This window comes from Callithrix jacchus, chromosome 5 (assembly GCF_049354715.1).
Source record: "Callithrix jacchus isolate 240 chromosome 5, calJac240_pri, whole genome shotgun sequence".
Taxonomy (NCBI): Eukaryota; Metazoa; Chordata; class Mammalia; order Primates; family Cebidae; genus Callithrix; species Callithrix jacchus.
This window is the reverse complement of record NC_133506.1, coordinates 8,722,945-8,741,675: the sequence shown is the minus strand read 5'-3', so window position 1 is coordinate 8,741,675 and position 18,731 is coordinate 8,722,945.

The window sequence follows — 18,731 nt, the reverse complement described above, 5'->3', positions numbered from 1 at the left end:
GCAAATCAAAACCACAATGAGATACTACCTCACACCAGTCAGAATGGTTACTATTAAAAAATCAAATAATAACATATACTAGCGGAGTTGTATAGAAAAAGGAATGCTTATATACTGTTGGTAGGAGTATAAATTGGTTCAACCACTGTGGAAGACAATGTGGTGATTCCTCAAAGACCTAAAGACAGAACGATCATTCAACCCAGCAATCCCATTACTAGCTATATACCCAAAAGAATAGAAGGGCCAGGTGCGGTGGCTCACACCTGTAATCCTAATACTTTGGGAGGCCAAGACAGGCAGATCACTTGAGGTTGGGAGTTCGAGACTAGCCTGGCCAACATGGTGAAACCCTGTCTCTGCTAAAAAAACAAAACTTAGCCAGAAGTCCTGGTGGGTGCCTATAATCCCAGCTACTCAGGAGGCTGAAGCAGGAGAACCACTTGAACCCAAGAGGCGGAGGTTGCAGTGAGCCAAGATGGTGCCATTGCACTCCAGTGTGGGCAACAGCACAAGACTCTGTCTCAAAAAAAAAGGAATATAAATTGTTCCATTTTAAAGACACATGCACCTGTATGTTCACTGCAGCACTATTCACAGTAGCACAGACATGGAATCAACCTAAATGCCCATCAGTAATAAAGTAGATAAATAAAATGTGATGTATATATATACCATGGAATACTATGCAGCCACAAAAAGGGGGAGATCCTGTCCTTTGCAGGGACATGGATGGAGCTGGAGGCTGTTATCCTTAGCAATCTAGTGCAGGAACAGAAAAACAAATATCACATGTTCTCACTCATAAGTAAGTGGGAGGTAAATGATGGGAACTCTTGGACACATAGAGGGGAACAACACACACTGGGATGGACCTACCAGAGGGCAGAGCGTGGGAGGAGGGAGAGGATCAGTAAAAATAACTAATGAGTACTAGGCTTAATACCTGGGTAATAAAATAATCTATACAACAAACTCCCATGACACACGTTTACCTGTGTAACAGACCTGCACATGTACCCCTGAACTTAAAAGTTAAAAAGAAAGAAATTCACATTTTAAATGTACCACAGCTTTGACAAGGAATAAGATATTTAATAGATAAAGATATTAAAGTAGCTTCTTAAAATTGCTTTTTATTTACAAAAGAAAAAGTAAACAACTTTACAGTGGAGAAACTGGATGTTGCCTTAACCAAATGATCAGTTAACACCAATAAAGGGACAAACTGACATCGTGTACTTCTTAATGTGATGGATAGAGAAGAACACAACATCACTTACAAGACATTTCTGCCCCAAATGCATAACCTGAGTCTAATCATGAGGAAACATCACACAAACCCAAATTGAGGGATGTGATAGTCCATAAAACAACTAACCTATATTTTTCTAAAAGGTCAACATGATGAAGGGCAAAGAAAGGCTGGGAAACTGTTCCAGATTAAAGGATACTAAAGAGACACGACAACTACATGCAACATGTAATCCCAAACTTGAAAAAAATCTATAAAGGACATTACTGGGACTGAACAAAATACAGACTGCAGGTTAGTTAATTGGGTGGCTGTGTGGTGGGGAACAGGCATTCTGCCGCAATTGGTTGGAGTGTCAGGCCTTTTGGCAATATCTAGTTGGTTACAAATACATATTCCCTTTGCCCCCTAGATTCCACTTGTAGGATTTTATTCTGCACATTGTCATATTTGCAAAATGACATCTGCATATAGACAAACCATTGCATCCTTAATGTAATAGCAAAAGGCAGGAAACAACCTAAACATCCATCAATAGGGAACCAATTCAATGAATGGTAGTACATCTGCACTGCAGAATCTGTGCAGCTGTTAAAAAGGAAGAGGTTGTTCTCCAGGTGCTGATAAAGAATGATCTCCAAGGTTGGGTGTGGTGACTCACGCCTGTAATCTCAGCACTTCGGGAAGCCAAGGTAGGCAGATCACTTGAGGTCAGGAGTTGGAAACTAGCCTGCCAACATGGTGAAACCCCGTCTCTACTACAAATACAAAAATTAGCTGTACACAGTGGTGCACACCTGTAATCCCAGCTACTCAGGAGGCTGAAGCAGGAGAATAGCTTGAGCTTGGGATGTAGAGTTTGCAGTGAGCCAAGATCCTGCCATGGTAATCCAGCCTAGGTGACAGAGCAAGACTCCATCCCAAAAAAAAAAAAAAAAAAAAAAAAAACAAACAAAAAAAAAAACAAAAAAGAATTATCTCCAAGACATGTTGCAAAAAGTGAGGTGCAGAATACCACAGAATACACTACCATTCAGTAAAGAAAAAAGTGGGGGAGGATATTTGTGCATGTGCTTGTAAATGCATGAAGCATTTCTGAGTGGAAACACAAGAAAGAAACTGATGACAGTTGCTGCTTCATGGAAGAGGAACTGGATGGCTAGGGGACAGGAAGAAATGAGAATTACTTTCCTCAGCATACACTTTTGTACCATTTGTTTTTGTACAACATATGTGTTTTACCTATTTGAATAAGATGGTCAGGTGTGGTGGCTCACACCTGTAATCCCAGCACTTTGGAAGCCTGAGTGAGGTAGGAGGTTCACTTGAGGGCAGGAGTTTGAGACCAGCATGGTTAACATAATGAGACTTCCCCCTCCATCTCCACACAAATAATAATAAATTTTAACAAAAGAAGAAAGAAGGAGAAAGAGGAAGAGGAGGAGAAAGAAGAAGAAGGAACAAGAAGTGGAGGAGAAGGAATAATAAATGCATACATACAAACACACATGCATAAATAAGTAAAATGGTAAAGTCATTTACCTTAAGTTTATAGTCAGCTTTTACCAGTTGTCCTGGCACACTGCTGGGGATGCATAAAAAGAATCACAGATGGCAGGTGAAAGTGGGTTGTTCTGGTATGTCTCCCCACTGACTGGAGGGAGAAACTGAGGTCCCTTAATCCCCAGAGGAAGACACGAACACTCTTGGAAGGTCACCAGCCTCCCGACCCCCAGATGCACATCCAAGCCACCACCATCCCAGCATACAGGCCTTTGTTTTGAATTTAACAATAGAGTCCATAGGTGGCCCTGAGCTTCTACCATCCCAATCTCTCCCCACACCATCCTCAGCCACACCTCCTGGGAAATGGATTTCTTTGCAGCCACAAGTGTCTGAGTTAGTATATTTTCATCTTTTTCTTGGCTGCTCATTTTGCCTTCACCACCAAACTGTAAAATACTGGCTAAGGGCTCAGGATCTGAAGCCAGACAGTCTTGGATTTGAACCTGACTGCCCCAAGTCACCTCTTCCTTCTGAGTTGTGTAAGGATGATCTGGTGCCTGCAGGCATGTGGCAGGGATGCCTGGCACTCAGAAGGACTCTCTACAGGGAAACTGTTGTTATCATGGAAAATAAGCACCATCAGCCTCCAACTCTGATAAAAGCCTCAGCCACAGGAGAATCACTTGAACCCTGGAGGCAGAGGTTGCAGTGAGTCGAAATTGCACTACTGAACTCCAGCCTGGGTGAGACTCCGTCTCAAAATATATATATATATATATATACACACACACACACACACACACACACACATATATATATATAAAAGCTTCAGCCAAGACCCAAAGAAACTCACAAAACATGTTCCAAGACTCCAGCTGCCTGCTCTTGGATAAGGGGTCTGAAAGGAGTGTCCCACAACCTTGGGAACCTACCTGCTGTACTAGGCGAAGGCAAAGAATGGTGACCTAGACCCTATATCATACACAGTGTTGGTGTTGATTGATATTATTAAATAACTCGCAATTATTCAAATCATAAAGATAGAATACAAGTGATATTTAAAATGTACAGAACATATTGATAGAAAAGTAAAAATTGTAAAACGAATAAACAGAATATTGCACCAAAGACCGAAGATACAAAATTGTATCCACTTTTTGATTCTACATATATGAAGTCCAAAAATCAGCAAAACTAGTCAAGAGTGATAAAGGTGATGGAAGGGCAGCGAGAATTATCCTTGAGAGGATAACACTAGGGCCGCTGGGGGCTGGGCGTCTCTCTTTCTTCATCTGAGTGATGCTGACAAGGATAAATACAGTTTGTAAAATTTTATCAACTTGCAAACTTATCTGTGCACATTAAGTGCATATTATACTGAAATATATTTATAAAGTAAAAATAGCCCTTTGTGTATACCTCACATTTTATTCCCTTCTTCTGAAGCTATCACTGTTAACAGCTTGGTATTTCCTTCTAGAATATGTTTCTATTTGTATATACTGATAGGTTGACCAACGTAAATGGGTGATAGACAGATGACTGATTGATAGATAGACAGATAGATAGATAGACAGATAATCGCCAGCTAACCAGGTAGATGAGTTTGTTTTGTTTTTCCCATAAATGTTACATATTGTTGTTCTGTGACTTGCCATTATCTTTTGATAATATATCTTAGAGATCTGACCACATCAGTATCAAAAAACACTTTTCCTAAAGAAGAACACACAATATTTCACAGTCAGAATAAACCATAACTTAATTAGTGTAATATTGTTTGGCATTTAGGTCATTTCCAACTTTTGCCATTTAAACAATGCTACAAAAACATTCATTCTTCGACTCATTCCTTTGAGTATTTGTATATCTCAATTGAGTGTATGGCTAAAGGAGGAATGTCTGCATGAGTGTATGTGCATTTTAATTCTAATAAATGTTGCCCAATTGCCTATCAAATATATTGCCCCACTTTACATATTGTCCGTTCATTCATCCATTTATTTATTCAGTCACATATTTGAGAAATATTTATCAAGCATCTACTCTGTTCTGGGCACACTGTTCTAGGTTCTGGGAATTCAGTGGTGAACAGAAAATAGTTCTTATTCTCGTGGAACTTGCAATCTGGTCAGGGAAAGAGATTCCAAACAAATAAAGACATATACATACGTTATGTCAGCTGATGAGAAATGCTAAAAGTAAATTAAGGTGTCTGAGCCTGCCTATTTTCCCACATTATACCCAACACTGGTATTACCCAATCTTCTGATTTTTTTTTTTTTTTTGCTAATTTGATAGCTGTTTGCCCTATTGTGAATTGTGTTCTTATCCCTTTTTGCCCACTTTATGATAGAGTGTTTTTTCCTTTGTCTTTTCCTTAATGACTTGTGGGAGCTTTTAACTTATTGTGAATTTCAATCTTCTGACAATTAAATATGCTGCCACTATTTACTCCATCCTGATAGATGTTGAGCACCTGTAATTTGAAAATCTGAAATCCAAAATTCTCCAAAATCCAAAACTTGTGAGTGCCAAACATGATACCACAAGTACAGAACGCGATACCTGACCTCATGTGACAGGTCGCAGTCAAAATGCAGGTGCCCAACCCACAGAAAAATAAAATTACCTTCAGGTAACTTGTTTAAGGTGTATATGAAACATAAATGAATTTTGTGTTTAGACTTGGGTCCTATTCCCAAGACGGGACTGTATATGCAAATATTCCATAATCCTAAAGAATCTGATAGCTGAAATACTTTTGGTCCCAGCCATTCCAGATAAGGAATACTCAACCTGTCTGGTTTTTATATTTGTTCGTGGTATTTCACAAAGTCCTTTTGATGGGGAACCACAAGGAAAATTATTTCAGATTTTTATTCTAAGAAACGTTGGGCTTCTTCTCAGGAACTGGGGTTGTTTTTTTTTCTTTTTTTTTTCCAGCTGCAAATCCACGTAACTGTTTTCTTTTTCTTGCTTTGGCTACAAAGAATCTCAGAACAAACTTTTCTGTTTACCTCTAGCAACTGTCCAGAACTTCACAGCAGGCATTCAATAACCCAACCTCATCCTTGAGTTCACCTTTTTCTTCCGCCTTCTCAAAATTTCATTATCTCTTTCTTTTCCTAACCTCTGACTTCAATACATTTGTAAGTTGTCTTAAATCATTTTTGCAACAAGGTGGGTGCATAAATAAATGATTTTATTTCCTACTTACTGCAGCCCGTTTTACAGATGATAAAACTGAGTCCCAGAAAAGGGCAGCAACTTGAGCCAGGGCTGCAGTGAGTCACTGGAGAAGTAGAGACTTTAATTCAACCTCTCTATGCGTGCTTTGTCCATTTCTGAAAAGATCATTTGTCTCTCATTTACCAACTGTATTAATCAGAATTGCCAAGTAACAGAAATTCTGTTAAATAAACCAAGAGAATTACTAATTCCCTTATTGCTCCATAAGGTGCAAACCAAATAGAATTCAGGCATCACTTGATCCAAGCGCATGGGCAGGATCAGAAGTAGCCTGGCCTCCATCCACACTCAGCTTTGCATCTCTTTTTGCTTGGTAACAACATCCTTTCCTGCTTTAGACAGCTTCATTCCATGTGGCATAAATATGACACCAGCAGCCCCAAGGCTACATCCTGACACATGAAGATGGAGACCCTCCCCTCTATCCCCAGCAGAAAGACAGGATTCCGATTGGCCCCTCCTGGAAAGATCTCCCCTGGCAGGCAGAATGACAGGAATCTTGATTGACAACTCTGTCCTGTCTCACGGAATCAGGGAGATGTTCCCCAGAGACAGGAACATGGGGAAGTGTGGTGGACAGACACACTCTTCAGTGACCAGTGCCTATTGTCCCAGGGAAACAAAGGACCCCCATGCAGCAGAGGAAACAGATACTCCCCCCCAAGCACTTTGGTCTTTCTTCAATAGAAACTCGTCTTCTTCCCTCCTGCTCTTGAGCTCTTGGTGGCCTTCCGGGCTAAACTACCACCATCATCTTCAATAACAGCATCTTTTAGCTCATCCTGCCTCCACACCCTGCCTTTTGCTGTTTCCTCTCCCCTTCCTAGCACCTAGCCAAACGCTAGCATCTCTTCTCCAGGGATCCTTGCTTGATTACCTCAACCAGGGATGTCTTTCTCTTCTGAACTTCATACCCCATCCAAAGTCGTATTTTGTTTTAAAAAAACAAAAAACAAAAAACAAAATGACTATGTGCTTGGCTGTACTAGAAAAGACCAAAAGGAAAAAAAAAGTCTCGGAAGGTGTATCAGATTTGACCTGAAATACCATTTCAGAGGAGTGGCTGAGTAGTTTCTGGGAGGCTATTTTCATTTTAGAGAAAGCAAGCAACATACCTGTCATGGTCCCCAAGGTTGTTTAGAAGACTAAATAAGAAAATAAATGGGAAGAGAAGGCAGTGAATATTTACTGAACACCTATTATCTGCCAGCACTGACAAGCTTTTTACGTGCATAATCTAATTGAGACGTTCCCCAAACCCTGCCAGGTAAATATTAAAGACAAGAAAACTGATGTTCAGAGAGGTGAAGTGGCTCACCCAAGATCACAGAGCCAGAGACTTGAAGAACTGGGATTTGAATTATCCAACTGTCCTGTTCTCTTTCCACTCATTCCCTAATAAACACCCCCCATTATTAAATGATGACTCACACTACAGAAATGTCTCCTAATTAAATTTGGAAATAAGAAAAGCATTTGGTATGTACTCTGAGGAGGCTAGCTTTAGCAGAATTACTCCCTTACCAAGAATCTGTTCCCCAGCTATGTAGCAGCTGGATTTTTTTCCTCCATTTTTTGATGTTCCCAATGAGAATAATGTAAGCAGCACAGAAGACGACCAGTTTTCATACTTCACTTCCTTCCTGGGCTGCCTCGAACCCTTTGTCCAACAGGGACAAACCAATCAATTGACCAAGCAAGAAACATATTAATGAATTAATAAATCCCACTTTTACGAGATATGCTTGTTTGGGGGCAGTTATTGACCCACAGTGGACACAGCAAAGTCCTAGGCTCTGTCTCCCAAAGCATGGTGACACTCAATGGGGAAAGCTGGTTTGTCTTATGGCCAACAGCCCAAGAACACATCTGTTGCCAGGATCCACATCAAGCCACTAAAATTGCATGGGTGCTTTTCCATTTCCTACCACGTAGAGTTGTAGTAAAATAAGCTGGGTTTGACTATCCCGGCTGCATCCTTTCTTTGATCTTCACTGAGCCTTCACAGAGCCTCTGTTTCCTCACGGGTAGAAAGATGAACTGCCCTGGGTGATTGTGAAGCTGCCCCCCAAAACTGGCCCTGAGTGAATCTGCAACTGCCTCTCACTCTGAGTCTGGCACCTAGTAGGTACCCAGATCATTTCTCAGGAGATTGAATCTGAGTGGAGTGGCACGTTAGACTATGGGACTTGAGAGTTGGGCAAATCTGGTGCCACCTCCCAGCCATGTGACCTCAAGCACGCCGAAGGTCACATGCTTCTCTCTGGGCCCCGACTTACTCTTCTGTAAAATGGAGCTGCTGATGGCACCTTTAGAGGGTGGAGAAGCTGAGCCAACTAAGGTATGTGAATGGTGCTCAGTGACGGTTGACCCCTTCCCTTCTTCACCTAAGGAAGGACAGGCTCATTGCCTTTAGAAGCTGAGGCATGATCTCAGCTGTTTAACCAGCAGGTTTTCAAAGTGTAACTGAAACTGTTGCCAGGGTTGGGTGGCTGATGATGTCCACAGCTCTGTGCCCCTTTTTGGGCAGATGAGAAATCACTCTACTACTGGGGAGACCCTGTTGGCCAACTCACTTGAAGTAAAATCTGGTTACTCACAGTGACTGACAAAACCTGCCATGATCAAGCCCTAGCTAGCTTAGGTTTCCTCCCTCATTCTCCTTCATCCACAAGGGCCTTTTTGTTGATTCTTAATCCTATCAAGCTAGTTCTATTTCTACCACCAGGCCTTTGCACAGCTGCTTCCTCTGTCTGGAATTCTCTTCTCCCAAGTTGTCATGGGGCTCACTTCTTCACTTCCTTCAGGCTTCTGCTCAAATGCCCCCTTGTTAGGGAGGATTTCCCTGACGACCATCCTGCCTCAGTTACTCCTGACATCACTCCCCTGCTTTATTTTTCTTTGTAGTACTTATGCCTCATGTAAACTGCGTATTTATTTGTCTGTCATCTGCCGTTCACAGCCAGAACGTGAGCTCCATAAAGCAGGACTTTGTCTAGCTTAAAGTTGCATCTCAGTGCCTGGAATAGTGATTGGTGGTTAGTAGGCTCTCAGCAACTGCCAAATAAATGGGTGGAGGGTGGATGATGGATGGGAAGATGGGAGTGTGGTGTGGGTGAATGAAAGGAAGGGTGGGTGGTGGATAGGTAGGTGGATGGTGGATGGTTGGGACAGTAGATGATTAGATAGGAGGGCGGGTGGATGGTTGGATAGATGGATGAGAGAGTGGGGGTGAATAGTGGACGGGAAGGTGGGTAGATGATGGATAGTAGATGGATGGGAGGGTGGGCGAATGGATGGATGGGTAAATGAATGGATGGGAAGGTAGGTGGGTGGTGGAGGGAGGGCTGGTGGATGGGAGGAAGGGTGAATAGAAATGTGGGTGGAAGGAAGGTGAGTGAATGGGCGAATGAATGACTGAGCAGGGTCTGTGTTGACTCACTCCCATGTCTCCAGCTCTCCCAGCTCTCAGGGCTTTGCACAGAGAAAATGCTAACCTAACCTTGGTTTGCTAGAGGAAAAAACCAAGTAAGACCCAAGGCGCTATTTGTACCACATGTAGGGAGCAGATTCTTGGGGTTGTGGGGAACACTTGAAGGATCAATGCGGTCTGGAAGCCTTCCAGAGGAAAGGAACTTGAGCTGAGTCTTGAAGGGTAGGTACAACTCAGAGAAGCATTAAGCAAACTGATGATCATTTCAGGTGGGAGGGAAGAGCATGAGCAAAGCATGGAAGGGTAGACACATGGTGGGGACAGCATGCTGACCTTGAATGCCAGGGAAGGGGCTTAGATGTCATCCTGCAGACCAGTGCTTCTCAAGTAGAGGTAAAGTGGCTTTATAGATGGACTCTAAGGAGAAGGGCTGTGACTTTCATAAAATTCTGTGGCCCAGAGATGATGAAGACACTGCAGTAAGCCACTGAAGCCACTGATGCGTAATAAGCGAGTTGCTAATATGGGCAATGGGAGCTCAGGTCTCCCAGCTCAGGGCAGGGGCTGGTATTTATCCACCACCTCCCATCGGTTATTGGCTGAGGGCTGCTTGGGGACTCTTAGTTCTCTAGCACCTTGGCCTCAGGCAGAGTTGCAGGTGTTTGCAGAAGACTCCTTTGGACATGGAAAGGTGAGTGCTGAGAGGACATGGGCAGGGCAATGATGGCAATGCAGTATGTGGAGAAGAGCAATTGAGAAACTGTGTGTGTGTTGGGGTGGGGAAGGGTGGGAAAGTGGGGAAGAGGGCTGGGGCCAGGGTAAGAGAGGAGGGGCCTGAGAGGAAGGTCTGGCTCACAGACCCAGTGAGTAGGAGATTGGACACTTCCCAGAGTTGGAAGCCTGGAGGGGAAGAGGCTGAGTTCGGTTCTAGTCACCCTAGGTTTGAGATGTCCACAGGACTTCAAGTGGAGCTGTCCAGCCAGGTAGATGAAGTGTGGCAACATGTCAGAGCTGGAAAAAGGATTGGGGAGAGGTGGCTGGACGTGGTGGCTCATGCCTGTAATCCCAGCACTTTGGGAGGCTGAAGCAAGCAGATCACCTGAGGTCAGGAGTTCAAGACCAGCCTGGCCAACATGGCAAAACCCTGTCTCTACTAAAAATACAATAATTCGCTGGGTGTGGTGGTGCGTGCCTGTAGTCCCAGCTACCTGGGAGGCTAAGGCAAGTAGCTTGAACCTGGGAGGCAGAGGTTGCAGTGAGCTGAGAGCATGCAATTTCATTCCAGCCTGGGCAACAAGAGTGAAACGTAGTCTCAAAATAAATACATACACAAATAGATTAAAAATCTGGGAGAGCTGCAGAGATGAAGAGAGAACAGAGCTACCAATGGACTCGAGAAAGAAGCAACAAAAAGGAAGTTAAGCAGAAAAGAAGAAAAGAGTGCCAGCAGGGCCATGGGAGGGGCCATTTTCTGAGCTGATGTGCTGTGAGCTTAGCACTCAGTAAGAGTTAAGCATTCCCAGTAGTATCATTGATTGTGTTATCACTGCCTTCAGATGTGCTTGTATGGGCTTACTTAAATGCCTGGTATGTTATGGCTGCAAATAGAAATTTGATTCAATGAGTGAGTGAACATTCTTAGCCCCATTTTACAGATGAGATCATTGAGGCCGAGAGAGGTGAAGCATCCTCATTTCTGTCCTGCCTGACTGCAAAGCCCACATTCTTTGATTCCAACAGGTGGTCAAGTGTCACAGAGAGTGTCAGGAAGGATGTCGGCAGCACAGAGGCCCACAGGGAGGTTGGAGAGAAAAAGTGGATCTCATGACAGAGAAGGACTGGAGAGAGGAGCAAGACAGCAGCTGCCGCATCTGTAGGCAGAACTTCCAAGACGGTCTATGATAAGAGGGAGAAATGGAGCAAAGGAGGGCCAGGGACACTGTGGGAGACAGAGGGCAGAAATGGGCAAAAGGAGGGAACTGCTAGAGGGTATGAGAACCCAGCAGTGGAATCAGGCTCATTTGGGACCGTGAGCAGCCATCTTTCCCTCCATCACACACAAGGAAGGACCAAGAAATAGACATGCAGTAACAGGGAAGTGGGGGCTGGTGGTTTCATGCTGATGCCTATGGCAAGGATGACCAGCCATCTCCCACACTCCATCTCCCTTTCTCTTGAATAATATTCCTCTGATTTTTTTCTGAGCACATGACTGGGCTGCAGAATATTACATTTCCCAGCCTCCTTTGCAGCTGGACGTGACCATGTGACTGCAGACTAGTCCCATCAGTTGGAATATGATGTGTTGGGAGCTCTCTTGAGCCACTCCCTAGGAATCATGGAGACATTCCACCAAGCTGCACAGCTTTTGGGCTGACCTGGGAGGCAAATGCAGCTGCACTTTATTTAATTTAATTTATTTATTTATTTGAGATGGAGTTTCAGTCTTGTCACCCAGGCTAGAGGGCAGTGGTGTGATCTCAGCTCATTGCAACTTCCGCCTCCTGGGTTCATGTGGTTTCTCCTGCCTCAGCCTCCTGTATAGCTGGGATCACAGACATATCCCACCATGCTTGGCTAATTTTTTTTTGTATTTTTAGTAGAGACAGGGTTTCACCATGTTGGCGAGGCTGGTCTTAAACTCTTGATCTCAGGTGATCTGCCCACCTCAGTAGGTCTCTGTTCTTACAGAGAATCCAGCCACCCAGTGAGTGTGCCCTCCCACTCTCCCTGCAGCCAGTTACTCCTTCTCGCAGTCTCTTCCATTGTGGCATTTTCCACAACTGGTTCATCACCTCCAGACTATCAATTCAGGCAGGGTAAGGACATAGCCCATCTCACAGCTCAGTACCCACAGCCGGTAAGATGCCCATTGTGTGTAGACAAGGTCTCTGCTTTTGGGGGCTCACTCATCATCACAACAAACAAACAAGGCCAGTTCAGATCATGGGAAACAGTTGAAAGGAGAGGAACCAAGCTAGGAGGGCCAAGCATGGTGGTGAGGGATGGGCGTTTCCATCGCGTGGTCAGGGAAGGCCTCTTTGAGGAGGTGACATTTGAGCTGAAGCCTGGAATGAGCTAACCATGGGAGACTGGAAGCGTTTCCAGCCAGAGGAGACAGCAAGCACAAAGGCCCTGAGAAGGTGGTGAGTAGGTGTGTTTGAAGAATAGGAAGGTGACCAGCGTGGCTTGGGGCAGAGATGGAGAGAAACGATCGGTGGGGGCTTCCTGTAGGCCTTGCAGGGGTGCTGTTAGCCTGAGAACAGCAGGGAGCCATGGTCAGGTTTCCCTTAAAACCCAGACCCTTTGGCTCCTTGGGAGGGAGGAGGGATAGATGGCAGGGGCAAAAGAAGAAGACAACTTGGGAGGCCTTTATATGAGTACAAACAGGAGATGCAGGAGGCTGCGTCAGAGCTGGCAGTCACAGAAACAAGGGTTGGTGAGCTACTTTACAGGTAGAATGACTAGGCTTGGTGGTTATCTTGGCAGACCTTTAAATAAGAATTCCCATGCAAATGGATTCCCTGGAGGTCAGTCCCAAAGAAGCAAGTACAGGGTGTGATGAGGATCAAGTTCCATCACCAAAGGGCGAAGGGACTGAGATGTTTTTCCACCAACTCCCATCTTCATCACTCAGGGGTGCCCCTGGAGGGCATTAACTCATCAGCACTCAGCCTGCCCTCTGAGACGGCAAACACCTGGTGTGGGCAGGGCACCCACTGAGGGAATGAAAGAAGAAGCAAGAGCTGGGGACCTGGGCCTGGGTAACTTTGCCCAGGACCTCCCAGGATCTGAATGATCAGAAGTTTCAAGGGATTGCAGGGAGGCAGTGAGGGCCCCCAGATGGGGACATGTCCTAGAAATAAAGGGCTAAGGAAGGCCAGAAGGTGGGTGCCCACCACTTCCTGCTCAGTCTGATTTTGGCCAAGCCCTTCAGGAAGGAGGTGGCTGAGGACTTGGTGAGCCGTGGGGAGGCTGTGGGTGCTGAGGACCAGGAGTTCCTGGGCCCAGAGGCAGAGGCCAGGGAAGACAGCAGGGAACTCAAGGCACAGGGGGAGCTGGAGGCAGCCAGACCTGCGTTGTTTCAGAGTGACTTGGGGCAAGTCACTGAACCTCTCTGGGACCTCCATTTTCCCCACCTGTGAAATGGGTTGTTGTGAGAATTAAGGGAAAGAGGATGAAGGACGCAGCACTCCAGCCTTTCTAATGCCAGGGTCTGATCTCATCCCTTCCCTGTCTAATGTCCCTCAGTGGATTGTGGCTTGTGAAGGGTGGAACACCTCCCCGCTCCTTTCTCCACTTCCAGCAAGCAGGGCCCCTCCCCACCAGTCCTGGCCCTGCATCCCCCTCCCCACCCACCTCTGCTCCTCTTCTCAGTGCTTCTCAAAAGTGGCAGCTTCTGCTTCCTCTCCTTTAGCCCTCTGCCTGCCTCTCCTTCCCATCTCCTTGGGAATACACATAAATGAGCCTCTGCGCCCCCACTCCTGACCTGCTTCCCTCCTACACATACCCTTGCCCCCTCCACTCCCTCCCTCTGCCTCCCTCATTACCCCAGATTCATTCCCACCTCTGGGCCTCTGCATCTGCTGCCCCTTCACCTGGAATGCCCTCCCTAGACCTCCACGGGATGTTCCCTGCCTTTCTTCAGGTCTGCTCAGCATCACCTTGCAGAGAGGCCTTCCCTGACCACAACTCTCACTCTCTATCCCCTCCCTGGCTTTGGTTTTTGTCGCAGCACTCACCATCACCCCCATCACGTTGTCTACGTGTGTGCGTCCACTGTTCCTGTCTCCCCTGCTAGACTGCAAGCTCCAGGAGGGCCAGCTGTGGACCTGCGGTGGTGCTGACTGTATCCTCAGCCTGGTGGACCAGTGCTCAGTAGATACTTGTTGAATGAATGCGTGTTTAACTCCAGTGAGCCCTTCTCTAGCCCCACCCCTGGCCTCCCACAGCTCCTCCCCTACGCCTGGATTTTAGAACTTACCTGACCTTGTTGCCATCGCCTGCTTTCCTTCTCCATCTCCCACCAGGTGATGAGGACCTTGATAGAAGCTACTGTGTCTTCAGCCCTCACCACTCTCTGGCACACGGTTAGTGCTTAGTAATAAAAAAAGAATCAATCAATCAATTAATTAATTGCTAATGACAGGAATCAAAACAGGGGATATAGGGCAGGAGAACTTGGGGGCCCAGTGTCCCTTAATGCACTTCATGTGAAGTAATCTTTCTATCCCCACGGCCTGCACATAGTAAGTAGGCATGAAATATTTTTGAGCAGATAATTGTAGCTGACACTTCCTGGCCATGTGCTAGGCACAGTTCTAAGCGCTCAGCATGCATTAACTCATTTGACCCTCACAACACAACTCAGTTACTATCCCCATTTATGGATGAGAAAACCAAAGCCCAGAGAGGCTCAGCAACTTGCCTGAGGTCACGTAAATAGTAAATGGCAGAACTGGGGCTTGAATCCAGGTTGCCTGGCTCATGCTACCCTGTACCACCAGGGTCTATGGCCTCTGGGTTGACAAACCACGAATATAAATAATAATGATGGTATCGACTACTATTACTTGCACTCCTTGATGTCAGGCCTCATGCTGGGTGCTTTGCAGCAACCTTGTCTTTTAATTTCAAGGGTCCTCCTTGGGCAGGTGTTACTGAATCCATTTCACAGATGAACAAAGTGAGGCCCAGAATTCAGGCCTCCGGGTCCCGAATAACAGGCTCTGGGTCCTGGCTCCCTCCAGAGCGGGACACATAGAGGCCTGACCTTGGCTTTTCTCCTCCACCGTTCCGGGCCCAGCTCTCAATCTCTATCTCCCCAGCCCATTCCCACCTTTGTGTAGACTGAGGGCCAAGGCTGGCCCCCATCCCACTGTCCCCCAGCCCACCAGAGACCTGCTGTCCCTTCAGTATGAAAAATCTCCCTTTGTCCTTCCCTTGTCTTCTCCAGCCAACTCTAAAGGATTAACTTGATTGTGAACATACTTTGAAAATATTTTCACTGTTGTTTTTAAAATCTTTCCTTTGAAAGAGTGTTACAACTTCAACCACAGGAAAAAGAAAAATCCTATCTCAGCTGACCAAAGCTGTGAATATAAAGCCAGAAATGACTGTATTAAATAATCAAAACAGAAAACCACCTAAACAATACAACTCCCCAGAGTTCTGGCGTCAGGAGGACTGGGGTCGTTGAGGCTGTCCTAGCTGGGGTGGAGTTGGAGGGAGTTGCAAACCCAGGAGATGAGATGGAGGTCTTGCTTCCTGTGAAGGATTGTCAATTCTGCTCTGGTGCCTGGGTCTTCTCCAAAGAGTGCTTAGCACTTTCTTTCCCACTATTTTTCAGGCAGATGAACCAAAGCCTGGGGAAGGTGGATGACTGGATTTATACAACAGATTCAGGATGGGGCTAGAGGTGGAGTTCCAAGTTAGAGGCTCCCGCTGGGGCTCAGTCTGGGGCTAGAGTTAGGGCACAGAATGGAATCAGGATCATGAGTCAATATGGGACCTGGATTAGGACTCAGTCTATAACAAATATCCAGAATGGCTGGAGTCGGGCCCTAGAGTTCTGACTCAAAGAGACACTGAGGCTTCATCTGGGCTTCATCCTGTGATGAAGCATGGGGTCTGGGCCCCACCTGAGACCAGGGTTATGTTGTGGTATAGGATGAGGTTCAAGCTTCAGTGCGCGATGCAGGATCAGGAGGGCTCGGACCTGCTCTCAGTGTGTGTCAAGAATCAAGATGCATCCTGGATCTTCAAGCTACAGAAATGGGGTCCTGGCTCTACCCCTTCCTGAGGCGATGGGCAAGTCAATTCATCTACTGGGCCTCACTTTCCTCTTCTGTAAACTAGGGATAATGGGGATAATAATAACCCTGTCCTGATTCCTTCCATGGCTTAAATGTTAAGCCAAATGAGACAGCAGATGCAGCAAGCTTTGCAAACTTCAGAGTGTTGGGCAGGCATTTATGTAAACACCCTGAGGAAACTCCAGAGAAAGCTTATTGTGGGAAAATCAAAAAGTCACTAGGCCTCCTACTGCAGCTTCTATCCTAGTTTTTCTTCTGCCTGGACAACTAATAACAGCTAACAGTTATACAGCATGGCCTTGTGCCATGTTCTAAGAACTTCGTGTATATTTAACTAATGTAATCCACAAACAACCCTGTGAAGTAGGTACTAATATTATCAGTGGGGGAAACTGAGGCAGAGATAGGTTAAGTAACTTGCTTGAAGTCACACTGAATACATGGAAAATCTCTGATTCAAATCCAGGCAGTTTGGCTCCCAGGTCTATCCTGAGTGTAGGAGCTGGCGGATGGGGAATGGGAGATGAGTCTGGGGGATTCTTCATGGAGCAGACAGATGCGGGTGAGAAGTACAAGTCAGCCCAAAGACCTAGGGGTGACTTGTGGCCCCCAGCAGCCTGCCTTTGCTCAGAAGGCCAAGTCTCCCTGCAGACCCTGCTGCCACATGGGGACATAAAAGGTTGGGGGAGGGATTGGCGGATGGCATTAAGGCATCTCTTTAAACTTGTTTGTTTATGGAAAGAAATTTCAGGCCAGCTGCTGAAAACCTGTATTTTATGGGTAATTTTTCAATTTATTTCACACTGGTATTAAAAAACAACAACCCAACCCACCGTGGAGGCTGTGATTCCACCGGGGTTGGTGAGGGCGGGTGGCTGGCTTGAAGCAGCTCCTTTGTCTGCCTGAGTCACCCACAGGAACAAGGCTGTTTGCCTTCCCTTGGGAAAAAACAGGTAAAATAAAGAACAAAGGTGGGTTTGCAGAAGTTTTTATTTACGAGAAGAACAAGATGGAGTCCTGAGGAAGGAAGAGGGTGGGGAGTTCGATGCTTCTGTTTTATACATAACAAAACTGAGGCAGCGATAATCAAAGTTACCAGTGAGAACTTACTCTGGGTTAGGTGCTGCTCCATGTTTTACCTGTCCTACCTTCTAGATTGTCGTGAGAATTAGTAAGGTATCATCTTGGTTTGGGGTTGCCGGAAGCCAATCCTGGGACAAAGATTTGAATTCAAAAAATGTATTTGGGAATTGATCCCAAGGAACATAGCATGGAGCATAAGGAGTGAAACGGGAAGGGCAGGCAGCCCACGAAAGACAGGTTATCCAGACAGCACTGTGGACAACTGCCCTCTGAAGTCAGCATGGCAGGGCTGGGGAGTTCTAGGAGACAGCATGGCAGGAGACAACGCGGCATGTTTTTATACATCGGCCCATCCTGCCCATTCAATAGAGAGCTGGGGTTATTTGTCCATCACGGAACATCTCCATTGTACTGAGTCCATTAGCAAAGTTTTCTTCCCTGATTACTGTATTTTTCATTTCTAAAGTTTCTGTTTGGTCCTTTTATATAACTTCCATTTCTTTGCTGAGATTTTCTGTTTTCATTTGTTTCAAGAGATTTCATAATTTCCTGCCAAAGCAGTTTTATGATGGCTGCTTTAAAATCCTTGTCAGACAATTTCAACATCTGAGTTATCTTGGTTGTTAGCATCAGTTGAAACTTTAGGTCCTATTTCATACTTTATCTTAGCAGGCAGTTTCCCTGTTTAAGCATAGCGTGTAAATTCTCACTTACTTTTGGGGGCCTTAGGTCCACGCCAATGCCAGTAAAGTTGTTGAAATTCTTGCAATTCTTTTTTTTTTTTTTTGAAATGGAGTCTTCCTCTTGTCACCCAGGCTGGAGTGCAGTGGCACGATCTTGGCTCACTGCAACCACCGACTCTCGGGTTCAAGCAATTCTCCTGCCTCAGTCTCCCCAGTAGCTGGGATTGCAGGCATATGCCACCATGCCAGCTAACTTTTGTATTTTTAGTAGAGATTGGGTTTTACCATGTTGGCCAGGCTGGTCTTGAACTCCTGACCTCACATTGTCTGCCTGCCTTGGCCTCCCAAAGTACTGGGATTACAGGTGTGAGCCACCATTCCTGGCCTGGAACCCTTGCAATTCTATTCTGGTACACCTTGTTCTTCTGGTGCTACTGGGGCTGGTGTTACCCTGAAACCAAAACCAGACAAAGACAGAACAAAAACAGAAATATAGACCAATATTCTTCATGGATTTAGACACAAAGATCCTCAGCAAAATATTAGTAGGTAGAATTCAGCAGTATATAGAAAAAATGGTACACTATGGCCAAGCGGGGCTTATTCCATTGAAGAAAGTTTGGTTTAATACTTAAAAATCAATCAATGTAATACACCATATCAATAGACTAAAGAATAAAAATCAAATTATTTTACCAATGTGC